Source organism: Dipodomys merriami, unplaced genomic scaffold, assembly GCF_024711535.1.
Source record: "Dipodomys merriami isolate MVZ:Mamm:240054 unplaced genomic scaffold, mDipMer1.0.p SCAF_2, whole genome shotgun sequence".
Taxonomy (NCBI): Eukaryota; Metazoa; Chordata; class Mammalia; order Rodentia; family Heteromyidae; genus Dipodomys; species Dipodomys merriami.
Window position 1 is genome coordinate 68,425,141 of NW_027203381.1, and position 27,509 is coordinate 68,452,649.

Consider the following 27,509-nt stretch of genomic DNA (forward strand, 5'->3'; position numbering starts at 1 on the left):
TCATTCTTCTGGAGACATCCTCAACATAGTCACGTCCCCAGCCACGGCACCTGCTCTGTTGTGCTGCCTCCTAGCAAAAAGAAGCAGAGAGAGCACATCGACTCCAAATCAATATACCATGTGGTTTCTTGGGCACCTCCAACATGTATCACAGGTTCCCCTGACTCAGAATGTTTTACTATTTTTTTGTATCTTTCCTCTCAGTCTCTGAATTTCCACCATTCCAATCCAGCAGTTACTCTCAGTTCTCTCCCCTCAGGCCCCATATCTAATTTGTCTCCTTGTAGGATAGATTCTTTGTCCCTCCCTACTCTGCCACTTCCTATTACTAGCCATCATCATTTCTTACCTAAATCCTCCTAATGAGTCTCCCTGACTCCCACTGTCACACTGTCCCCCAAAGGATGTTACCGATAGAGTCTTACCACACTTTGCATGCTTCATTGGATCTGCATTGACCACTGGGTAGCTTGATCCGGGGACTCTTCACTCCAACCATACAGAAATATTCCCCAACACATACTATGACCCCAGAGTCTGAGTCTACACATCAGGGCTCTGTCTGTAGCCCATTCCTCTTTACATTTGAATCCATGGAAAAAGACTCATCCTCCCAGCCTCAAGCCAAGCTCTTTCTCCTTGCACAAACCTCTCCACCTTCTCCAAGGAAAACTGGTGAGTGAGGAGGAAGAATGGGGAGTTCTCCACACTCTGTTGCTCCAGCTGCTGGAATCCAGTGCCCTGTGCTAACCTGTGTTAGAAAGCACAGGGTTTAGCTCAGAGGCAGAGTCCTTGCCTAGCGTGAGTGAGGTATGGGCTCCATTCTCACCACCTAGAAACAAAGCAAAAGCTCTACAGACGAGTGATGTGATTGGTGATCTTGCCTGTACACTAATTGTGCAGACTCTAAGCTCCTTAACACAGGGACCATACTGTTTGTTCAGTTTTATTTCTGTAGTACTTAGAACTTCTTAAATGCCTGCAAGAATATAAAAATCAATTAAACCAACACTCATGTTCCAGTCACCCAGGTGACCATGATTAATATTTTGTTGTATTTGTTTCCAATCTTAGCCTTTTATCCTACTTCCTTCCCCACCCAAGCAAGATTGGAAGCAAATGGAGATGAAATGATTCCAGAGTAGGTGTATAAGAGGTGCTTTGGGAGGGGGGAGCAGGAGGTGCAATCTGAGAGGAGTAGGAAAGGGGCCAAATGGAATTAATAAAGTTGTTGTTGTCGTCGTCGTCTTCTTCTTCTTCTTCTTCTTCTTCTTCTTCTTCTTCTTCTTCTTCTTCTTCTTCTTCTTCTTCTTCTTCTTCTTCTTCTTCTTCTTCTTCTTCTTCTTCTTCTTCTTCTTCTTCGTCTTCTTCTTCTTCTTCTCCTCCTCCTCCTCCTCCTCCTCCTCCTCCTCCTCCTCCTCCTCCTCCTCCTCCTCCTCCTCCTCCTCCTCCTCCTTCTTCTTCTTCTTCTCCTTCTTCTTCTCCTTCTTCTTCTTCATCTTTGTCTCCTTCTCCTTCTTATGTATGTGTATGTGTATGTAGGTATGTGTACATGTAAATATATGTGCATATGGGTTAGTGTGTTGGTCCTGTGGCTTGAACTCAGAGCCTAAGCACTGTCCCAGAGCTTCTTTGGCTCAAGGCTAGCATTCTACCACTTGAGCCACAGCACCACTTCTGGCTTTTCTGGGTGGTTTATTGGAGATAAGAATCTCAAAAACTTTCCTAACTAGGCTGGCTTCACATTTTTCTTTAAAATGCCCATTCTCCCAGAGACAGATGACGCTCGGAGCTGTATAGTGGCAGACCCTGAAAACAATAATGAAAGAAAAATCTTATTCAATTATGATTTGTGCATTAAAACATTTTTTTTGTTGGTTGTGGAGCCTGAACTCCAGGTCTGGACACTGTCCCTCAGCTCTTCAACTCAAAACTAGCGCTCTACCACTTGAGCCACAGCTCCACTTCCAACTTTTTTCTACTTATTTGTACTGAGGAATCAAACCCTGGGTCTCAGGCAAGCACTCTACCACCTAGCCACCTTCCCAGCCCCACATTAAAACATAAAGAAGATGGTAATACTGTAAAATCTTGGAATTGTTTTGAGTTTGCTTCAATGTTTTTCTTTCTTTCTCTCTCTTTCCTTTCTTCCTTCTTTCCTTCCTTCCCTCCTTCCCCTTCTCCCTCCCTCTCTCTCTCTTTCTCTTTCTTTCTTTCTCTCGCTCTCTTTCTTTCTTTCTCTCTTTCTTTCTTTCTTTCTTTCTTTCTTTCTTTCTTTCTTTCTTTCTTTCTTTCTTTCTTTCTTTCTTTCTTTCTTTCTTTCTCTTTCTTTCTTTCTTTCCTGCCAGTCCTGGGCTTGAACTCAGGACCTCAACACCATCCTGAGCTTCTTTTTGCTCAAGGCTAGCACTTTACCATTGAGCTACAGTGCTACTTCCAGCTTTTTCTATTTATGTGGTACTGAAGACTCAAACTCAGGGCTTCATACATGCTAGGAAAGCACTCTACCACTAAGCAACATTCCCAGTCCCTCAATGTTTTCTTATTTAAGAAAATCTCTCCACCAGCCTGGAAGACTATGCCCCAAAATATTAGTTGTGATGTTTTTTTGAACAATCATATCAAAGGCATTTTTTGTTTACCTATCTGCAGTTTTAAAAGCACTGAACAAGCTGGACACTGGTGGCTCATTCCTGTAATTCTAGCTACTCAGGAGGCTTAGATCTGAGTCTCTCAGTTCAAAATCATCATGGGGAGAAAAGGCCATGAGACTTTTACCTCCAATTAACCATCACAACGCTGGAAGTAGAGGTGTGGCTCAAGTGGTAGAGTGCCAGCCTTGAGCAAAAAGCTAAATGAGAACACAAGGACTTTGGGCTGAGAATGTGGTTTAGTGGTAGAGTGCTTGTCTAGCATGCATGAAGCCCTGGGTTCAATTCTTCAGTACCACATACACAGAAAAAGCCAGAAATGGTGCTGTTGCTCAAGCGGTAGAGTATTAGCCTTGAGCAGAGAAGAAAGAAGAAGGAGGAGGAGGAGGAAGAGGAGAAGCAGCAGTAGCTGCTTAGTGTCAGTGCCCAGAGTTCAAGCCCCAGGACTGGCAAAATAATAATAATAATACTAATAAAGAATACCAGACCCTGAGTTTAAGTCCCAATACTGGCACATAAGAAAGAAAAGAATAGAAAGACGAAAGGAAGGAAAGAGGGGAGGGGGGCAATGAAGAGGGGAGATGCTGTTTACATTCTGAGCAATATTAGGCAAGCTCAGTAGAGTTTGAATTTTTTCCCCATGGTGGATATAGAGGGTTTGAACAGAGGGATATTATTTGTGGACAGATCTGACTTGAAGCTTGAACTTTAGTGAGATTTCTCTCTGTAAGATTGTGGATTGACTGTCCCACCCAGGGATCAAGCAGCTGACTTCAAATCACATGCCAATACATTCACAAGTAAACAATCACCAAAGAAGCTATAAAGCACCCCAAAAGCATAATGGTTAAAAATAATAGACAAATGAAGCTTCTGTGTTTTCTTGCCTGAGAACAAGGGCCTGTTCTTCTAGCCTTTATACTAGGATAGTGAGACACTGTGAGGAAAAAAATGTAGCAATTGGTAAATGATCTAAGGGCAGCATTGCATGCACAGCATGGGATCCAAGAGCTCTGACTTTACCTGGGATGGCAGCAGCATCAGGGCCTGTGCCAGTCACCTTTCCATGCAGAAACAGATGGTGCAAAGACAGGAAATTTCCATTCTTGCCTGTTTCAAAATCAAGTTTCTTAATGTGGTTTTGAAGAAAAAAATTCCTTTGTTAAGGGCTTATTTGGAATTTCCCCACATAATTAGATAAACAAAGTTATGCTTTTCCCCTGGAAGTAACATCCTTGTTCTGGGACATTTTCCAGTTGGTAAAACAGTTTTTAAGGCTGGGTGTTGCTGGCTCACACATATAATCCTAGCTACTCAGGAGGCTGAGACCTGGAGGATCCTACTTCAAAGCTAGCCTGAGTAGAAAAGTCGCTAGATTCTATCTCCAATTAACTAGCAAAAAGCCAGGCTGGACAAGAGATGCAGCGCAAGTGATAGTGCACTAGCATCAGCTTAGTGGTAGGGCAAGAAAGCCAAATGAGGGTTCAAGCCCCAGTACTGGCAAAAACAAACAAAAAATTAAAGTAAGACATGTATGTGAAAAGTATTTCAAATTTTTTTGTTTCAAAATAAACATGGTCCTCATACTCAAAAAGTTTGTAATCTAATAGGGGACTGAATTAGGGTCTGTCTGTCTGTCTCCCTCTCTCTGTGTCTCGCCACTATATCAGAAAGCCTGGGGAAAACTACTTATGAAGAAATGAGGCTTTAGTTTACAGTTTTGGAGGCTTAAAATTCAGGATGGGGTGTACCCTATAAGGGCCTAAGGACAGACTGTCACACTATGGTGGGACTATGTATGGGAAAAAGCATCACATGCTAAACAGGAAGTCAGAAAGAGAGAAGAAGGGGCTAAATTTGCTCCTTTTATAACAATCCTGATGTAGGAACCACCTAGGGATTGTGGGAGAACTACCTAAATCCCTTTCAAGGCCATACCCTTAGTTACCCAAGCACCATCTACTGCCCCTACCTCTTAAGGTTCTACCACCTGCCAATACCACCATCCTAAACTTCCAATAGAGGGACTTCTGGGAGACAAGTCACATTAAACTACAGCACGGAGATAAAATATGCAGATAAATTACTGTGTTGCAAAATAAAGTAAGATGCATATCTAAGGAAAAGGGCAAGTCCTGACCAGAGAGTGAATAACTGTCCTGAAGCCCCATGCCAAAGTTTCTACAGATGAATGGGAAAGAGGTCATGCCTAGTTTTAATTCAGGCGAAGTTTGTACATCCACCTCTGTGCTGTAATGTAGATATGTGAGGATAGTGTCTCTACTTAAGTAGACTTCAAAATATTTAAGGTGTGTTCTCTTGGTTTCAGCTCAATATTTTTAGGAGAATGTCTACAATAATTTAGTTACTTTTGTGGCATTTGTACTTTAAAATTTAGGGACAGTTTTTCAAACTAAATTATGGCTAAAAAACTCAGGTAAAAACAAACCAAGTGGCAAGTTAAAGCTCCCCTCTTGGAACATTTTTCTAAACCATCACAATTTGGGGACCAATAATGTTTTCAAATCATGGAGGATTTTCAGACTTCAGTGGCTTAGATCATTTACTCAATCCTAAAATTTATAATAATTATTATTTTGTGTGTGTGGGGGGGGGGGGTTATGGGGCTTGAACTCTGGGCCTTGGCTCTGTCCATGAGCTCTTCAGCTCTTCAGCTCAAGGCAAGTGCTCTACCACTTGAGCCACAGCACCACTTCCTGTTTTCTGGTGGTTTATTGGAGATAAGTATCTCACAGACTTTCCTGCCTGGGCTGGCTTTGAACTGTGATCCTAAGATCTCAGCCTCCTAAGTAGCTAGAATTACAGACATGAGCCACTGGCACCAGACTAAGATTTATAACTTAAGACAATACCACAAGATTCATCTTGTTACCTAGGAAATTATAACTCCATAGGCTAAAAAGTATTTATTTAATAAATGCATTTTGTGTCCTTATTCTGATAAATAGTTCTGATATGATCCAAAAAGATTTCTTGCCTTAGTGATGAATGTAAGTTATTTGTTTCTTTTGGTGATTCAGGGTTTTGTAGTGTTTCAGATTTCTCACTCTGGATGCCAGTTGCTCTTGGACAGGATTGTCCATAAGAAAAATGTAGATGTTTGAAGGGAATACGTCCTGACATCAAAAGATTCCATGAAAATGAGTTACTCCCTCTGTTCCTTCTGAGAGAAGCCATGTGTGTGTGCACATTGTTCTTTCTTCTAGAAACAATTATAATAGTTTATTAGGGATTCTAGTTTGTTTGCTATTTTGCATTTCTGACTTTAACAGGATGACAGCATCCATTCTGTTTTCATGAGTCTTGTGTGCCGATTGTGACTAAGAGGCTAAATTCCTGCCTTTGAGCATCTTCCATTCAGACAAGCAAGAAAAATTAGGGAATTTGCCAAGTTCTGAACTTGATACAACCTTCTTTTCCTAAATGATTCAATCAAATGGAGCACATACAATAACCGGAAGTATTGATTTGATTAAATAAAACTTATAAGTCCCTTGTCTTTCTTTCAGAAAACTGTCTGAAACTTTTAAAGAGTAAAAATAAACAATTACCACCTAAAGTTAAAACCCCTGTTGAATGAATTCTGTTTGGGAACATTTCTGTGACTCTTGAATACATCTCTGTGCTGAGACAGATATGAAGAAGAAAAGCACATGCAAGTCTACTGACAAATATAGAAAATGGTTTGTGTATCAAATGAGTGTGTCTGTGTTTTCCTGTTTCCATCTGGATCCTTTTCAGTGTGATTACTTATTTTTAGGTTGGCATTTTAGACAGAAGATGAAATGGCTTTAGGAAATGATGTGAAAGGTTAAGGAGATGATGATAAGTCTAAGTCAAGGAAAATGTAGCCTCCATTTTATAGTCCATATACTTCTTAGGAAAATTAGATATCTACATTTATGCTAATTCTATCTTTTTGAACCCTGTGAACTCAAGTAACTAAGCCATAGTGTGAAGGATTGAAAAGAGAAAAGTGGGGCCTGAAGACAGGTAAGCAGAGGGGTAACAGTGGAATCAACAAAGAAGATACGAATGAAAGCAATGATGAATTCAGAGACAATCTACCAAAGATAAACTAAATAATCTTCAAAGTAGTGTCGAGGAAGGCAGCCCTCAGAATTTATGTAAGTATTTACTCTTGTCCTAATGCTTTAAGAAGTCTAAAATAGTTTAGGAAACTTCAGAGTCTCTGAACTCTCTATGTAGTAAGTGTCCAGTGACGTAGTCAGTCAGTTCTCTCCATGGTCTGTGTCATTCATCCAGGAGAAACTACATATGAAAAGAGGGTGCCAGGCCTGACAAAGGCCATGAGCACCTCCCACAGTTTGGGTTTTCATACTTTAGGCCATCCAAACCTGTCCCTTCTGGGTCTTGAGGTGTACTGATTCCAGCTAGGCTTTGAGTTCCAAACACCATTTCTAGACCGGGTTTGATATTTATTTATCCTTGGCTGGATCTGAGCTTTCAATCAAGATCTCATACTCATCCTTTAAAATCTTTCCACTTCAGGACGGGGCATGTAGTTCAGTGGTAGAGTGCCTGCCTAGTATGTACAAGGTCCTGCATTCAATCTCTATTTCTCTCACTAGAGACTGCTTTGGGGAATGTTTGCAGCCCCCCACCCCCATCCCGCTTCCAGCATTGTACTAGTCCACCAAGATGCAGCCTCAGCCAGGGATGTTTGCTGTTGGTAAAATACAAGTCTAGCAAATCATGGCTTGCTTGCTTCCTCCCTACCTCCCTCCCTCCCTCTCTCCCTCCCTCTGTCCCTCCCTTCCTCCCTCCCTCCCTTCCTTCCTTCCTTCCTTTTTCTCTACTTTAAAAGACGCTAAACAGCTCTCCACCTCCATGTTTTTGTCATTTGAAAATGATATAGTACATAATCTTTTGAGATTGCTTTGAGATGTTTCTAAGACATATTGATAGTTCACTCATGTTTATTGTTAAGTAGTATGCCAACATAGAGATGTAGCCCCATTTGTTTAACCATTCATTCACTGAAGAACACTGTGTGTTATTTAGTCTTTTTACTAATATGATTAAAGCTGCTATGAACATTCATGTACAATACTTGTGTGCACATAAATTTCTCTGAGATTATATGTACAAGAGTAAAATGACTGAGTATACTTAGTGCATATTTAATTTTATATCAGATAGTATACCAGCTTGATAGCTTAAAAAAGTTTATTGAGATAAATTGAATAAAATATGCTGTCTATTTTAAAGGTGTACAACATTGTAAGTTTTAAAAGTATATACCCTAAAACTATCATCACAATAGGGGCCCAACAAATAGTAGTGAGGCTTGACAAATGGGACTACATCAAAATTAAAAGTTTCTGCACAGCAAAGGACATAGTTACTAAACCAGAAAGACAGCCAACAAACTGGGAGAAAATCTTTACCAGCAATATATCCAACAAAGGCCTGATATCCAAAATATACAATGAGGTCAAGAAATCCCTCCCTCCATAAAAGAAAAACAACCTAATAAACCAAGTAATAAAGGGGCAAAGGAGCTAAAGAGAGACTTCTCATAAGAAGTAAGAATGACAAATAAACACACAAAGAAATGCTCAACATTCCTGGCCATGAAGTACATGCAAATCAAAACAACATTGAGATTTCACCTGACCCCAGTTAGATTCGCAACATCAAGAATTTGAGGGTCTAGGAAAGTGGCTCAATGGTAGAGTGCTTGCCTTGCATGCATGAGGCCCTGGGTTCGATTCCTCAGCACCACATAAGCAGAAAAAGCCAGAAGTGGAGCTGTGGCTCAAGTGGTAGAGCTCTAGCCTTGAGCTGAAGAGCTGAGGAACAGTGCCCAAGCCCAGACCGACAAAAAAAAGAATCTGAACAACAAATGCTGGTGGGGATGTGGGAAAATAAGAACCCAATTGCACTGTTGATGGGAATGTAAAGTAGTATACCTACCATAGGTGGTGGTTTAGAGGTTCCTCAAAAAGCATAGAACTTCCCTAAGACCTAGCCATAGCACTCTTGGGTATCTACCCAAAGGATTACAAGTCAGGATACAGTAAACACTTGCACACTCATGTTCATAGCTGCACTATTCACAATAGCCAAGTTATGGAAACATCCCAGGTGCCCCACAATAAATAAATGGATTTTTTTAAAATGTGGTACATATGCACAGCGGAATTTTACTCATCCATTAGAAGAATAATATGTTATTTGCAGGGAAATGGATGGACCTAGAATCAATTCAGTTAAGTGAGGTAAGCTAATCTCAGAGACTAACAAATGGTGCATATTTTCTCACAAATGTGGAAGCTAGATCTAAAATAAAATTAGACATGATAACTTATACAGATTGTATGCATTTACATACAAACAAACAGATTAAGGGAAGATACTCTTAGAGGAGGAACTCAAAGGTACAACCCCTTTGAACACCTAAAATACTATTTATCAAAACAAATTCCAGGAAATGGAAACATTTTTTGTTGTTGTTGCTATTGGTGGTGGTGACATTGGTGTTATTGTTGGTGTTGGTGCTTTCTTCTGTTTTTTTAATTGTTGATTTTGTCTTTTTAAGGGAGGCACATAAATGTAGGGAGGAAGGGTGAACAAATGCAGTCATGTATTCAATATACACTATGTAAAAAAATGAACTATGCAACTTGTGGGCAGACAGAAACTGGGGGAAAACAAAGGAGTAACATTGTCCAAGAAGAATTGTACTCATTACCTGACTAACAGAATTGTAACCCTTCTGTATAACATCTTAATAATAACAACAAAATTACATTTTTAAAAGGTAATAAACACATCTTTACCTACCTGTATCCCTGTGATAACAGACACAACATCACCACATCCAACTACTCATTGAGGTGGTATCTCATGAAATTTTTGCCTAGGCAAGCCTCAAATCACAATCCTTTCCATCTTTTACCTCCTAAACAGGTAGAATTACAGATGTCAGACTGATACTTGGCCTCAGTAGTCTTTTTCCTATAAACATGTAAGTATTTATAACCAGGGAGTCTACTGATGAAGTATGGTAGTCCTGACACATCTCCTTATCTAAAAAGCCAAATGTTTAAAAACATGTATTAGTATTAATTAATAGTACACGGTGTTTCATTTTGACATATCCGTATGTGCATAGATGTATCCTCTCCATCACTCTTTCTCTTTCTCTCCATTTTTCCAAACTAATCTCAACATGCTTTCTTCTTCTCCTTTCACACATGTACATAAAGTATTTTGACCACATTCACCCTCCTTCACTCTCTCCACTCCAAATGGAATTTTGTCACATTGGAAAATATATTTAAAATGGAATGATTGCGATTTTCCTGTGATTGGTAGCAGCAGATTAGACATCATAAAATAAATGGTCAATGAACTTAATGGACATAGCAATATGAACTTTCAAAACAAATTAAATAATCAATCAAATAAATCAAACTAAGGCTTAGTAATCTTTCAGTCAAGCTGTGTAACATGTAGTGTTGCAGGATGGAAAGCAGAAAAAAATGACAAAATAAGGCCAGATATATTTTGAATTCATTGAACCATATAAATCCATAGCTCTGGGAGCTCAATAAACCATAAGACAGCATAAATAAGAAAGCCATTTCAGGCCATATTCCAATGAAATTGGTGAAATCCAGTGAAAGAGAAAATCTGAAAGGAGGAGATAAAACATGTTATAAACAGAGGGAAAGATATTCGGTTGAGTTCTCTTTAGAAATGATATAAGCCAAAAGTCAGTGGAATGTCATCTGTAAATTGCTGAAATAAACAAAGAATGTCCAACTTGAAACTCTGTCCTGTGAAAAGACCCCTGTAAATAAAGGTTAAAATAAAGAGAGTTTAAGATAAACAAGAGCAGAGAGCAAAGTCATTAGCAGTGGAATTGCATTGCAGCAAGTTTTTAAAGATTTTCCTTATTTGAAGAAAATGAACCAGTTAGAAATTTAAGCTTTCAAAGGAGCACCTGAAAATAGCAAATGTATGGTAAGTTGGAAGGGCTTTTTCTCAATTTGGGGGTATTGTTTAAAGCAAAAGTGATCATAGTATATCCACAGGTTTTTTAATATAATGTATAAGTGATATAAATGGCATTAATATAAATGACCAGTATTCAGTATTAGTATAAAGGTCAGTATCCAGAAATTGTGCTTTCTTTGGTGTTATAGTATCACTTCAAGACAGATTGGATTGAGTTAAGGCTGTATAGCACACAGTGAAGACAAAATAGAATCAGAAAAAAAATATTCAGGTATTGTAGATGAGGTCAGGAAAAGAAGGCATAAAGAAACACAACAGAGTCAGACGCTGGCGGCTCACACCTGTAATCCTAGCTATTCAAGAGGCTGAGATCTGAGGATTGCAGTTTGAAGCCAGCCAGGGGAAGGAAAGTCTGAGAAACTCTTATTTCCAATTAACCATAAAAAGCTAGAGGTGGAGCTGTGGCTCAAGTGGTAGAGCACTAGCTTTAAGCAAAAGAAGCTCAGGGAAGCCAGGCGCTGATGGCTCACGCCTGTAATCTTAGCCACTCAGGAGGCTGAGATCTGAGGATCACAGTTCAAGGCCAGCCCAGGTAGGAAAAGTCCATGAGACTCTTATCTCCAATAAACCACAGGAAAACCGGAAGTGGTACGGTGGCTCAAGTGGTAGAGCACTAGCCTTGAGCTGAAGAGCTGAGGGACAGTGCTCAGGCCCAGAGTTCAAGCCCCACGATGGACACCCCCACCCCCACCACCAAAAAAATCAAAGAAGCTCAGGGACAGTGGCCAGGGCCTTAGTTCAAGCCCAGGACCAGTTCCCCCAAACAAACAAACAAAAAATCAGATGTATTAAACAGAAAGATATATGGCATATGACAGATTTTAACCCAATTATATTGATCATTGTATTATATGTGAATGCTTTTGACATCCTGATTGAAGGGCAAAGATTATCAAAATGTATATTTTTTTTAAAACTTCAAAAAAACAATGTAAATATACAGATACAAACTGGTTAAAAATAAAATAATTAAAAGTTATATGACACACTAATGGTAAGAACCTGGAGCAGTAATTTTAAATATCAAACGATAGATTTCTGGACCAAGAGTATTATCAGTAATACAGAGAGATGTTTAATATTGTAAACAATTTAAGTCAGCAACATATACTAATTCTAGATGGATTTGTAGTTATAATGAGCTTTAAAATATGTGAAACAAATATCAGCAAATGCATAGGCCATATAGTTGGCATTTTCAGCAAATTCATCCAATAGTTGATAGAATAGTTGAAGAGAAACATTATTGTAGAAAACACTAATCACAGTTATCACCCAGTCTGATTTATTGCCACTTATAGGACAATATTCCCCCCAAACAACATAATGCATACTTCTAAACCAAAAATACATGTTGAACATTCACCAACTCCCTCTGATCACAGTGAAATTAAATTAGAAAATACAACCAGTGATGCTCAGAAAATTTCAATCATTTTGAAATTAAACAATAGAACTCCTAAATAACTCATTGGTAACAGAAAAAAATAACCAGGGAAATTAAAAATATTTTGAGGGGCTGGGAAGGTGGCTCAATGGTAGAGTGCTTGCCTTGCATGCCTGAGGCCCTCGGTTCGATTCCTCAGCACCACATAAGCAAAAAGAAAAAAGCCAGAAGTGGTGCTATGGCTCAAGTGGTAGAGTGCTAGCCTTGAGCTGAAGAGCTGAGGGACAGCGCCCAGGCCCAGAGTTCAGGCCCCACCACCGGACCCCCCAAAAAAATTTTTTTTTGAACTGAATGATATGTGTACAGACCACTATAGAAAATTTTAATTATCTTATTTAATTAGTTAGGGATCAGAAAAGGCCATTTCTCCTTTTGTGCTCCATTGCCACCTTCCATGTAACCTCAGTCCCAGGATAAAACAAGGGAAGAGTATTATCTAGATTCTTAACACCTAGTAATAAGAATTATCATGTAACAGGCAGTCAGCATATGCTAGGCACAAAGCTAATTATTGTCATTCTCTCTCCAGTTTTCACACAATCCTCTGAAACAGGAGCTATTCATTTTGTAGGGGAAGAGATGGGAGCACAGAGAGGGTAACTTGTTTACATCACCAATTTCAGTACTGTGGAGCCAAGATTCAAGTCCAAACGGGCTGATTCCAGGACCAACATGTTGCCACTGCCTTGTATCCACAACATGCAGAGGACCACACAGTCTTTGGGGAGGGTGGCATTCCATGTGTTGCACACAAAATGGCTTCTTATTAAATCAAAGTTTTTACCTGCTTCTCCCAACCATGACCTGTAATCCTAGCTATTCAGGAGACTGAGATTTGAGTTCAAAGCCAGCCTGAGCAGAAAAGTCCCTAAGACTATTTCTAATAAAATAAGTAACAAAATAAAATAAAGCAGGTCCTGGTGACTCATGCCTATAATCCTAGCTACTCAAGGGGCTAAGATCTGAGGATCACGGTTCAAAGCTAGCCTGGGCTGAAAAGTCCCCATTAGATTCTTTATCTCAAATGTCCAGAAAATTGGAAGTGGTGCTGTGGTTCAAAGTGGTAGAGCGCTAGCCTTGAGCAAAAGGGCTCAGGGAGAGTGCCCAGGCCCTGAGTTCAAGACCCATGGCCCCCAACAACAAAAATTAAAATGGACTTGAGTCAGGACTCAAGTGGTAGAGTACCAGCCATGAGCAAGAAAGCCAAGTAAGCTCAAGGACTTGAATTCAAGTTTCAGTACAGACACACAAAAAAAGAATTTGAACTTTGAACTTTATCTGTGAAAACACTATTACTTTGGCCATTGAATTGAAAAGGCAGAATATTGCCAGAATCACTCAAAGCTCTGATGTCTAGTTTATCAGATGTGCACTGATACATATATTTAGTATATCTGATACCTACATTTAGTGATCATCTTAAGTAAGGAAATATTGGTATGAAACATTAACATTATAATATTTAGTGCTTACCTAATGAGCTGAGCTGTAACACATATTTCCAGAGTTAACATCTCTTGAAGTTTCTGTCCTTCTCATGACCTAAGAGGCTCTTTGAAGCAGAAAAATAATGTAAAATTCCCTAAGCAAGAAATGGAATTGATGAAATAACATGTATGATACTATTTTTATAAGAAAAATGTATATGCATGGAAAATACTAGAAATATCTACAACAAATGTTAGTTGGCAGTTATCTTTAGGTTGTTTCATTTGTTTTTTTTCTTTTCTTCTTTGCTTTTCTGTTTTAAAATGTTTCTCCACCATCATAAAAACTAGAAAAAAATGTTATTGAAGACAAAGTTATGCCTGGGTTGACATGTCAAATTTTCATTACCAGAATATTCTGATAACAATGTCAGTCTTTTCTTTTGGAGTCCAGGGATTAATAATCCCCACAAACACCTACCTGAATATGCAGAAGAATTAAGACTTTCCTGTTCCTGGGGCTGGGAAGGTGGCTCAGTGGTAGAGTGTTTGCCTTTTATTCATGAGGCCCTGGGTTTGATTCCTCAGCACCACATAAGCAGAAAAAACCCGAAGTGGCACTGTGGCTCAAATGATACAGCACTAGCCTTGAGCTGAAGAGCTGAGGGACAGCTCCCAGGACCAGAGTTCAGGTCCCACGACTGACAAAAAAAAAAAAAAAAAAGACTTTCCTGTTCCTAATGTGTTCACATTTCTACTTCATGGTGAATAACCTGTTCATGGAGAACTGGGCTTGAGACTTGACCAACCTCTAGAGTTTCTGGAGACCTAGGCTCCTCTTAGAGTCAACAACCATTCATCAGCATTGTCCCCATCTGCCTCCCTTGTGGGGCCCTCTGACAGGGACTTCCTTGGTGTAGGAGGACACAAACAATTCTCTATAAAGCCCTAACTGGGGTGACCTAAGTCTTTGATATGCCTGAAATGCAATGACCTTGTCACTGCCATTGAAGGCTGTCATCTACATTAAACTAGACTACAGTTACAAATTGTAATTCAGTCCCTTCATGGAGAATGACGGCATATGGGGCAAAAGCATTCCTCAATACAAGTCTCTCTATCTGGGCACCATTGTCTCCCATCTAAAATCCTAGCAACTTAGGAGGCTGAGATCTGAAGATCAAAGTTCAAAGCCAGCCTAGGCAAACAAATCTTTGGCAGTCAAATTTATGATTTTTTTTTTTTTTTGTCAGCCATGGGGCTTGAACTCAGGTCCTAGGCACTGTCCCTGAGCTCTTTTTTTTTTTTTTTTTTTGCTCAAGGCTAACACTCTACCACTTTGAGCTACAGGGCCACTTCTAGTTTTCTGGCCATTAATTTGAGATAAGAATCTCATGGGGGGGGGCTGGGAAGTTGGCTCAGTGGTAGAGCGCTTGCCTTGCATGCCTGAGGCCCTGGGTTCGATTCCTCAGCACCACATAAGCAAAATGAAAAAAGCCAGAAGTGGTGCTGTGGCTCAAGTGGTAGAGCACTAGCCTTGAGCTGAAGAGCTGAGGGACAGCGCTCAGGCCCAGAGTTCAGGCCCCACGACCGGAACCCCCCCTCAAAAAAAAAAAAAAAAAAGAATCTCATGGGGACTTTTCAGCCCAGGCTGGCTTCAAACCATCTCAGCCTTCTGAGTAACTAGGATTAGAGGTGTGAACCACCCTTGCCCAGCTATGAAACTCTTATCTCCAATTAACAGCAAAAAGCTGGAACTGGAAAGGTGAGTTAAGTCGTAGAGAGCCAGTCATGAGTGAACAAGGTAAGGGAGAGTACAAGGACTTGAGTTCAAGCCCCAGTTCTGGCAGAACAAAAAGAGAAAGAGGTTGCTCTTGCTCATTCCTGCATGAATCCTCTCCATAATCAATTTGATAAAGCCTTCACTGAGACTCTGTGATCACAGTCCAAATCTAAACCACAGTACAATTCTTTCTGTGCCAATTGGTTTAGCTTTGGAGAACAGATCCACCAATCCGCAGCAATCTGGTAGTGCTCCTCAGGTGTTTCCAGCAAAACAAAAGACATGAATAGGCTGATTGCAAAATCAGCCTGGCCTGAGTTTGCCTTCATCCTGCTCTGAACTACCTGGTACCTTGGTCCAGACAGCATCTGTCCTCCTAAGTTGCCAGTGTTAGGTCACCGTGGAAAGAAGATCAGAATCACTACCCCAAGATCTTTGTAAGTACTGTATTATGCTTGAGCTTTTATTCTGTCCTGACTCGTTCAAATTAACTAGCATAAGCAGAGATTGTGAAGCCCAGAGACCAATTATAGGAATTACGTATCTTGCTCTATGTCCTTGGAAGATTTTAACTTAAGCCACTAGTTCCACTCTTTTTCTGGCTCAATATAGAGCCACCAAACCATGGAGCAAGAATGATTTACCAAACAATCTTTTGCCTTTCTTTTTCTGGTACTTCATTTAACTGATTTATGCTTCAGAGTAAAGCTATTATAATGACATTATCCTTCTAATGAGCAATGGTGCAATGCTTTCCTAATGGCAATACTCAAAATTATGCAGTGTTTAAAAGCTCCCATGACTGTAGGGAATTCTCACTAATTTTTATATTGCAAATATTGTGGTCATATGTAAAATGAATGAGTGTAATCCTCTTGGTATTATTTCAACTTTTAATTCTTTTAATAAATCACTGCTCCCAAAAGAAATAAGCATAGCTCATTAGCAGTGCTAATGAAAATGTCATCTTTAGTAAAATTTACCAGAATGTCATTCCCTAGAGCAAAATATTTTCAGGCACTTTGCCGACTTTATTTGTGAAAACTTTCAGTCTCATTTGTAAATTGAATATAAGACCATGGCTCTAAAAATAGTTTCACAATACGTTCAGCGCTACTGAGAGATTTGAAAGAAATATATAAAATTGGTTGCTATTAGCTTATGCCTTGTAATCCTAGCTACTTAGAAGGCTGAGATCTTAGAATCTTGGGTCAAAGCTGGCCCAGACAGAAAAGTCTGTGACATTCTTATTCCCAATTAACCAGTAAAAAGCCAGAAGAGCTGTGGCTCATGAAAAGGGTAAGGGAAGCTGGGCACCTGTGGCTGTAATCCTAGCTACTCAGGAGGTTGAAATCTGAGGATCGGGTTCAAAGCCAGCCAGGGCAGGAAAGTCCATGAGACTCTTATCTCCAATTAACCACCAGAAGGCTGGAAGTGGCACTGTGGCTCAAGTGGTAAAGTGCTAGCCTGGAGCTGAAATGCTCAGGGATAGTGCCCAGGCCCAGAGTTCAAGCCCCATGACTGACAAAAAAAAATGGGGGTAAGGGACAGCATCCAGGCCCTGAGTTTAAGCCCTAGTAATGACACCAAGAAAAGAAAAGAAAGAGAGAGAGAGAAAGGAAGGGAGAAAGAAAGAAAGACAGAAAGAAAGAAAGAAAGACAGAAAGAAAGACAGAAAGAAAGAAAGAAAGAAAGAAAGAAAGAAAGAAAGAAAGAAAGAAAGAAAGAAAGAAAGACAGACAGACAGAAAGAAAGAAAGACAGAAAGAAAGACAGAAAGAAAGACAGAAAGACAGAAAGAAAGACAGAAAGACAGAAAGACAGAAAGACAGAAAGACAGAAAGACAGAAAGACAGAAAGAAAGAAAGAAAGAAAGAAAGAAAGAAAGAAAGAAAGAAAGAAAGAAAGAAAGCTGGCATGAAAACCATTTGTAGTAGTACTTCTTTTTCAAGCATCATATTCATTGCTGAACGCTTCTCTTTGTTTATGTGTAACCAAAGAAACTGAAAGCTTGAAATAAATTGTCAGCTACAAACCCACCCTCAGGATTTGAACTTCCAACTCACAAGATTTAAGCTATGTGGTTTCCTTTTTGGGCAAAACTGTCCTAGAGAAAAGCAGTTTATGTTAGTGTCTGACCCAAAGCATATCCATAACCCCTATTATTTAAATAAATGATGTGATGAATGAGGCTTTTATTGAAATAACAGACTAAACAACTATTCTATTATAACTTTGATGTTTGCTCCTTTTAAGAACTTTTTTTTTGTTATTACAGAAATAAGTAATGGATGAGAACAAACAGAGGCTATTTATGCAGAACTTGCAAGAGTAAAGGAGAAAGCCTATAAGGGAAAGCCTTACAGGGGGAAAAAAGCCAGGCACTATGGCTCACATCTATAATCCCAGCTACTCCAGAGAGTAGTGGAGAAAATAGGAAGATCACAGATAACAGGTGAAACCTCATTCCAATAAATAAGATGGCAATGATAGTATATACTTTTAAGTCCAGCTACATGGGAGCTATAGGAAGGAGGGTTGGGGTCCAAGTATGGCTTCAGAAAAAAAAGTGAGATTTTTATCCAACAAAAAATTAAAGCAAAAAGGGCTAGGCCTAATGGTTCAAGTGGTAGAGTGCCTGCCTAGCAAACATTCATGAGTTCAGAACTCACCACCACTACCAGAAAAGAAAAGAAAGAAAAAGAAAAAAGGTTATGGGGGGGAAGGGGAGGAAGAATACAACAAAGGAAGTCCACAGGTATGCTCTGACTAGAAGTGAAATCACTAGAAGCACTGCACTTTACATGAATGATTTGGGTTATAGTCTGTCTTTCTCTGGTTGGTCCCAAATTAGAAGCAAGAGCAAAAGTCAGGGAAGCTGACAGTCCCTGAGTGAGTCCTGCTCCTTCTTATTTTCATTATCTTCTTATTTTATTATCTTTAAGTAGTTGTACAAAGGAGTTTCAATTCAACATATCAGTTTATGAGTACAGTACATCTTGATTAATGTCACCTCTTCCATCCATCATTCTCCCTCATCTCTCCCATCAACTTTGTTCTTTCTGAGACAATTATTGCAGAGGCTGTGAATCAGAAACCCAATAGTCATATCTGGTCCAGCTATTGTGTGTATGTAGACTTAGATTTTTTTTTTTTTTTTTGGTTCCGGTCATGGGGCCTGAACTCTGGGCCTGGGCGCTGTCCCTCAGCTCTTCAGCTCAAGGCTAGTGCTCTACCACTTGACCCACGGTGCCACTTCCGGCTTTTTTCTTTTTGCTTATGTGGTGCTAAGGAATTGAACCCAGTGCCTTAGGCATGCAAGACAAGCACTCTACCACTGAGCCACCTTCCCAGCCCGTAGACTTAGTTTTTAAACATATGTAGCAGCTAGTTTTTGAATAACTTTCTTTTCTCAATCCCTTGGTATCCCTGAATGCATAGTGATTTCTCGACTTATTAAAAGCTACTTTTAGAGAATGTGATGAATGGGAAAGAATGGGAATGGAGAACAATTTTATTGGTAATTGTGCTTCTAAAGTATTGGTAGTTTTATTTTCAAATCATAGACAGGTATTAGTTCCCCTCCTCTTGGTTCTGGGAATGGAACCCAGGACCTCATGCATGCTAGGTAAGTGTTTTATCACTGAACTATTCCTCCAACCCAGGCTACATAATTTTAAAATTAGTAAATTAGTTTTAAATATACACTTTGAGAAGCAGCAGAGTACAAATTAGAGCATTAATATTGGATGTCAATAACAGTGATTTTTACTTAATGACATTTGGAGTTTGAAACTTTTTGCACTCCTATTTGTTGCTAAGAATTTTAGGGACTCACACACATACTGAATTAGGAAGGTTCTGAGATTTAAAATTATCCAAAGGCAGAGTCACATGTAAGCCTTCCTAGAGAAAACATGATAGACTTCAAGAGGAAGTATCTACTTTCTTGTGCTCTTCCTGTAATGGGCCCTTTCTTCCAACCGGCTCATTCTGACCACAGCACCAACAAGCAGCGTGGAGCACCTCCTTTCTTCCTTCCTTTGTCCCTTCCTTCCTTCCCTCTTTCTTTCTTCTTTCCTTCTCTCCTTTCTTATGCTCTTTCATACTTCTCTTTCTGCCTCTTCCCTCCATCTTTCTTGCTCTCTCCTTCCTTTTCTGCTATTCCTATCTCATTTTGGAGAGAATCTTGATTCTTTTAGCTGTTTCTTCTAGTACTTACTTCTATATTTCTAAATAATGTGGAAGACTGGTATTTTTGTTCAGCAATTGATACAATCAAATGGCTTTCTATTACAATAGGTGAAGCTTTTAGTACAGTGACTACCATTCTCCAATAATAAATGCACTTCTTTCTGTTAGGAAATCAGTATGTGCTACTATATTATGTTTTTATTGTTAATGAAACTGGAGTTTTAGACTCCAGTCCTAACTGTCTGGGCTTTTAATTGTCAGATCTGACCATTCACCCCTATACACCAAATAAAAAGGCATGGCGAATGAAGGGTAGCAAAGAGAGATTTATTACATGACAGTCACAGGAAGACAACATTTTACTCCATCTTCAGCTGGCTTCAGGATCCAGACAGGGGCTATAAGAACTGGAGATGTAGGGAGAGAGATCTGCATAGTTAATCAGTCATAGTCCCAGGTATGATCTGGTGGTGAGGTGGCAGCAGGTGATCTGACAGCCCATTGTTTCAGGATTGGTCAGGTAAGGCCTACTCACTGGTTTGGAAGGTAGTCTAGTTCTTTCTGGATTCCAAAATGGAGGCAAAATGACTTCAGAAAGAATGGCTCAGGATAAAGATACAATGTGGAAGCAGAATGCCTCATTATTATCCTGCTTTCAGTAAATTTATGGGTCCAAGTAAGTAGTCAGTACTCATCAGCAAAAGTAGCTCTTAAGCACCTGTTAAAGCTACACACACACACACACACACACACACACACACACACACACACAAACACACGCACATACACGCACACACACACACAAACCTATATTTGGGGGATAAATAGTATATGGTAATCATACTTTTTTATTTTTTTGTAGTTAACCCTACAACAGCTCTGAAAAATCTTCTCCATATAATTATCCATATAATCAAACCTGTCAGAGTTTACTTGGCCTACATTTCTCTCTCTTGGCTCCATCAACCCTGGAATCCTTCAGCTATCTCATCCAAACCACTTTTTCTAAAAATCCTGTTAGTGGACTAGAGTCCTGAAAGTGAATTCAACATCCTGTGAACTCCCTTCATCTCTGCTCTGAGATTCTGCATTCTCTTTCCTAGTTTATGCTCTTGTTTTGATAAATCGTATTAATGAATTCACTTTTTTCAGACACTGATATTTCAAAAAATCCAACCTCTAGTTGGATGTATAACCCTGAGGAACATAATTTCTCCTTAGAATTTTACATGAATTCCTCTCTTCCCGCTCACCCCTCTTCTGGAAAATTTATTGGAATGTATCTTCCAACCTTCCAAACCCTCTATTGAAGTTTTTTTGTTTTATTTTCATATTTTTAATTTCAAATAACTTTTTCTTACTTTTTACTTAAAGTCTCCTATTCTTCCTTCATGGATGCAATATCTTATCTCAGTATATTAATTACAATTTTTTATTGTGAAAATACTGTACAGAGGGCAAGATAATGAGTACATTTCTTATCAAGCATTGTTGTCTCCTCCTTTGTTTCCCCTTCCCATCCCTTCCCATCTTCCTCCTCTCGGCCCCCCCCCTCCAAGTTGTAAAGTTTGTTTTTCGACCTAACAACTATACATCTCCTTGTTGCAATGGGTCCACCTGTATCCTTATTTAATCGATTTGTTTTTTCTCTTCCCCTCCACAAATTATACCAACATCAAATCCAGTGAAAGCAGGGGTTATACCGTGGGGGAGGGAACATACAAAGCAACAAAGAAATAATCTTATAAATGTGTTAGAAACAATTGTATAAAAGAAAAAACATTTGAATACTTATCTTGGGGTTCATTTCACCTAACATCAACTTATCTGATCTTTTCTGCTTGTCTCAGATATATACTAGTTCTTGCAAATAAGGGAAACCATGGGACCTATGTTTCTTTGGGCCTGGCTTACTTCACTTAATATAATTTTTTCCAAGTCTTTCCATTTCCTAACAAATGGAGCAATTACAATTTTTGAATCATTTGTATACTCAACATTAAAAATTTTTTCCTTCTAGCTGGTCTACTTAGTTTCATAAGGGAGTAATTTCCCAAATGTTTTGTGAATCTTTATTGGTATTACCTGCTGAAAGTTGAGCTGATTAGAAACTGTGTATATAAGAACCCATCAACTGTTCGGCATCCCTGAAGTAGTAAAGTGAACAGTTTGACATTTAGAAAATATAATTTTATTATTGTTATTATGGTGTTGTACAAAGCGGTTATGATCTCCTAAGTTATATTTCATTTTTGGACAATGTCACCCTTCTTTTGCTTTCCCCCAGTTTCCCCTTTCCTGTTCCTGCCCACAAGTTGCATAGTTCATTTAACATATAGTGTATATTGAATACACTATGCCTTTGTTTACCCTTCTTCCTTCCCTTTCTACTCTCTTTGCCTCCCCCAAAGAAAAAGCAAAAAGAAACACCACCACCACCACCACCAAAAAAACCCCTACCATATCACCATTTCCTGAAATTTCTTTCTATATTTGAAATGTTCAGAGGAGTTATACCTTTGGGTTCCTCCTCTATGTGTGAATGACTAGAATCCCTTATAGGTTATCATGTCCAGTTTTATTTTAGATCTAGCTTCCATATATGACACAAAAAATGCACCATGTTTCTCCAAGTTTGGCTTACCTCATTTACCATCATTTGTTCTAGGTCCATCCATTTCCCTGAAAATAATGTAATATTGTTCTTGCTAATGGATAAGTAAAATTCCATTGTGTATATATATATATATATCACATTTTTAATTTATTCATCTATTATAGGGCATTTGGGCTATTTCCATAACTTGGCTACTGTGAATAATGCAGCAATGGACATGTTTATACAAGTGTCTTTTATGGTATCCTGACTTGCAATGTTCTGGGTAGAGGCCCAAGAGCAGTATCAACTTGACACTTTTTAAGCAACAGTCTTCTTAAGATATAATCTATATGTCTTTCAATATATCTGTTTAAAATATGTCAATAGTTTTTTAGCATATTCACAGATCATGTGTCACAATCATTCATCAAAGAACCCCTTACTCCTAAGCCTCTCTCCTCTTCTTCCCTAGGTCCCTCAGCCCTAGACAAGGACAAATCTTGTTTCTACCTGTAGATTTGCCTGTATTGGATATTTCATGTAAATGAGTTATACAATATGTGGTCTTTTGTAACTAACTTCTGTTTACATAGGATAATGTTTTCAAGGTTCATCAATGTTGTAGCATGTGCTAGTATTTCAGTTCTTTGTATTGCTGAATAATATTAAATTGTAGGACCAGACCACATTCTATTGTTTCTACTGAATGTTTGAAAACTACTACTGTGAACATTTGTGTGCAGGTTTTCAATTCTCTTTGGTGTATCATATGGTAACTATGAGTTTAACTGACAACTTGCTTGTTTTTCCAAAGTGGGTACACACTTAAATTTCCACCAGCAATGTACAAGAGTTCTGATTTCTTTACTCCTAGTTATAATAATAACCCGTTTGTATGGTAATGACATATATCTTCTTGCTCACAGCCATCCTAGTGGGTGTGAATTCATATCTCCTGTGGTTTTGACTTGCATTTTAATAATGGTTCAGCCTAACTTTTGTTGGGAGCTTCCCGTCAGTATGTACTCATCTTTTTTTTTTTTTTTTTTGAGAGGACTGGATTTTTCTAAGGGAATCTGCCCAACTCCAGATAGGAATTACCTCTGTTTAATGAGCAATTTGTGTGTATTTATGTGTGTGTGTGAGAGAGAGAAAGAGTGAGAGAGAGAGAGAGAGAGAGAGAGAGAGAGAGAGAGAGAGACAGACAGACAGACAGACAGACAGACAGACAGACAGACAGACAGACAGACAGACAGACAGACAGACAGACAGACAGAGAGAATCCTGGGGCTTAAACTCAGACCTGGATGCTGTTAGCTTTTTCACACTCAAGGGTGGTACTCTACCACTTCAGCCACACCTCCATTTTTGGCTTTTTGCTAGTTAGTTGGTGGTGTCTGCCTTTGCTGCCCATGCTGGCTTTGACAAATCTCAGCCTCCTAAGTAGCTAGGATTTCAGGTGTGAGCCTCTAGTACCCAGCTAATATGCTTTTCTTTTCTTCTTTCTCTTTTCTTTTTTCTTTTTTTCTTTGGTGGTTAATTGGAGATAAGAGACTCGTGGACTTTGTTGCTCAGGCTTGCTCTGAACTGTGATCCTCAGATCTCAGCCTTGTGAGTAGTTAGGATTGCAAGCATGAGCTACTGGTGCCGGCTAATATGTCATTTTTAATCTTCTGTTAATAGTATTATAATTCACCATCACTTTTCACTGTGTCTGGTAGTTCTAAAATGTGAAGACTCTCTTGTCCTTTAGTAAATTAACTCTCATCTTTTGGAGGAATGAGACAAGATACCACTTTAGTTTGGTGGGAACCTGGGCATCTAGCTTCTCCTTACACAGGCACTTCATCATCTTCTTGTTTTCAGCTCCCACTGTACCTTTACCTTGCCACACTCTATCTTCAATGGAATCTAGAGCTTTATTTTCTTTAGTTTCAAGACAATGGAGCTAATTATTTTTAGGTTTAAACACTCAAAGAAAAATATTTCAAATACTCACAAAAGTACACAGAATAAACAGAGCAGAACTTTTATCAAAGGCATCATTTCTTTTTTAATATTTTGATCCATAGTTGGCTGAATTCTTGATGTGAAACCTATGAATATGGAAGGTGGGATGTGCTTGCTTCAGGGAAAACAATCCTGCAGCTTGTAGAATTTTCTGATGTTGAAAAACCAGGAAATGGGAGTATATTTAGCATACTAGGCACTTTAGCTCCTGGTAATTGGCATCCCAATTATTTAAAAGGAGATGTTTTTGATCAAGTTGGACATACTGTGAGTAGATTTCTTTCCCCAAGATATGAGGTAGTGAAAGTCTGTGGAGAATTATACCACTGAACTGATAGGTGAGTTTTCTCCAGATTTTGATGATTTCTTCCATCCATGCATTCCTCAAGGCTCTGGCCATTTTCTGATAAGTCATGGTCTTCCTGTAGCCTTTTCTTTTTCCCAACAGTTCAACAAGTTTTTCTTTGTTCTTTGATATGAACAGAAAATTATCTTTATTTTATCAACCCACTGAATATAAGACAACATCTCAGGATTGTACAAGGATTTGTGAAGGTATTCAAGTAAGTCTCAGCTTCTTACTACCTTTCCCCTCTTTTTGCTGGAAACTAGCAGGTGACACAATTGGTTTTCAGTTATGTTCTACAGAGATTGATAACTATTTCCTTCAAAGTGTAAGTCAGCAGCACTGTTTATGACAGTTCTCCAATCCTGGACAGGCTCCTCTGTAGGTAACATTGTAGGTCAACCAAAGCAGTTGGAGATCCCCAGTTGAATGTTGCCTCAATATATCAAAAGTCTTGCTCAACACAAATCAGGCTTCACTAGTAAATGAATGATCCTTCAGTTGAGAATGAAAGTCAGTGGTAAAGCAGCTGCCAGGTATACATGAAACCTTGAATCTGATCACCAGCACTGAAGCTGGAAGTTGGGTCCCTCTGTGTGCCTTCCTCTGAAAGACTTATATGCATCAACCTTCCAGAGCAGACAACTTTATATGTATCACACAATTGACATGTTAAAATGTATGTCACATATCCAAGTTAAGATGGCTTGAGTTATGATTGCTTCCATTTTATGATAATGTACCTTAAATGCTGAGTTTTGGCCTTTTCCTAGGCTAGTGATATACCCTACAGCACTCTCCTGTGATGCTGTAGCTCTGTCTGTCATTCTGTCAAAAGGATACACAACTGATATTCTATAATACATTGTGTTGCTAGTGTAAGGGGCTTTTTTTTATATAGGTGTTCAGTAAAGTATGTAACATACTCTTTATTAGAAAATAGGCTTTTAGATAATTTTGTCTAGTGTAGACGTTTTGAGAGTATTTAAGATAGGCTAGGCTCATCTATGATATTCAGTAGCTTAAATGTATATGATGTCTTTTAGGACACTTTTTATATACACTGGGTTTGTCAGGATATGACCCTATCATAAGATAAGAAAAGTCACTCACCTCCTCCGTGTGTGTGTGTGTGTGTGTGTGTGTATGCGTGTGTGTGTGTGTGTAATTTTTTCCCCTACTTACAGTTTGTATTTCATTAATTCTCCATCTGCTTTGTGTCTTGTTGGGGTTTGTTAAAGATTTTTATTTTTACTGATGATGGAAGAATACATTTGTTCTTGTCCTAATATTTGGGGAGTGATTTTTCTGAGAGTACAAAAAATAGATACAGCATTATTCTGCTTCTTTGACTAAACTTCTCTACATTGTTATATCAGTGTTTCATATTAAAAATCTGCTCCTCTCATTTTCTAAATTACTGTGTTAATCTTTATAAGCCACTGTTAACACACTGTTTTAATTGTTGATTTGTAGTTATCTCCCTACTCTCTTCAGATTTGATTTCATTCATGGAGTAATTTGTAATTTGAAGTAATACCCAACTTGTGAACATTTTCAGTTTTTTGAAGGCACATTTGAACTGGGAAAATTTTTAAAGTATTATTTTGGAGCATATTTGGAAAAGTTTCTTCAGGGTAAAATATTTTAATTACATCACTTCCCCAAATGAAAAAACTAACACAAAAATCTGTTTTTTGGAAGGCTAAGGCAGATTTATATCCTGAAAGTTATTGGTCACTTGACTCAGCCCACGTCCAATTATGATAAATCTCTTAGCTTCCTTTTTTCTTAGAAGAATTTGGTGAAGTCAAATCTCAGAAATGGTATACAAACTTCTTAAAATCCTAATAGCACCTTTTCAAATTCCAATTGAGTTTGTGTTATCCACCTAGTGACTGATCATCTTAATACCTGGGGCCTTCTTTGAACAGACACTGGTAATCCTCCTGGCAGGTGGTGGTGAGGAAGGATGCCGCCTCCTGTAGGAGACATTAGTGTAATCCTGAAGACTTCAATATAAGATGCTATGATTTGGTCAATACCAAATGAGGTCTTCAAAAGCAAAAACAATCTTGGTTACATGTTCCTTTAGTAAAGTCGACTAATTCTCCCTTATCCTTATACAGCTTTCTGTAAGAAGATTATTGCTGAAGTGTAACATAAGTTTCCTATGCTTTTAATTGTGTGCTGACACTGGGAGTTCTTCTGTCAAACAAGGGGAAGGCACTATATGGTGTCTGAGTCCCCTACGTCTGTGTCTCATGCATTTGTAAAACTTCTTAGTTAAAGGCAGGGTAAAGGAAAGAGAGAAGGAAGCTTCAGGGTGCTTTTCATTTCACTGAATTCTTTTAGCTTAATATTAGCTGCACAGAGGGGATTTCATTGTTATACCTCCATATATGGTCACACTGCCTGCCAATCTCATCCCTACAGGATGTTTTAAATATACTCTGTTGTTGGGGGAACTCAAAACGACAATAACAAACCTAGGTGACCTCGTTATAACATAAAACCAGTATATGGCTATTTACTTGAGGGGCAGGGCAACATTTCTATTTCTGTCAAAATTGTCTCCAGTGTTAAAGGCATTCAAATATATGATAAATATAGAAACTAGCCCTTTACTTGTCTAAATCTCTCTCAGCTTCTCTCTTCTTAGTCTGTTTATCTGTTTCTCTCTCTAGCTCTTGTACACTCCTACCTTTATACACTACCTTTATACACACACACACACACACACACACACACACACACACACACACACACTTTGTTTTTTTACTTTAGAAAGAAGCTAAGTTAGAAAGACAACTAATGGTAATGAAAACAATGAATGAAAGCAGTCTTAGCTTTATTATCAACTAATTATGGTGTCCTGCACTGTTATTTCTTTCTTCCTTAGTGCCCTTCTCTGCAAAGTTGGAAATAATACTGTTTGTTCATAGGTTCCTTAAGACTAAAATGAATTAAATTTGTCTTTAAA

The 27,509-nt window shown here is 38.8% G+C and overlaps 1 pseudogene; it reads right to left on the bottom strand.

The window, feature by feature from the left end:
* Positions 1-26,954, bottom strand: LOC138831842 (transcription factor Spi-C-like; annotated as a pseudogene).
* Between the last annotated feature and the right edge of the window lie 555 nt (positions 26,955-27,509).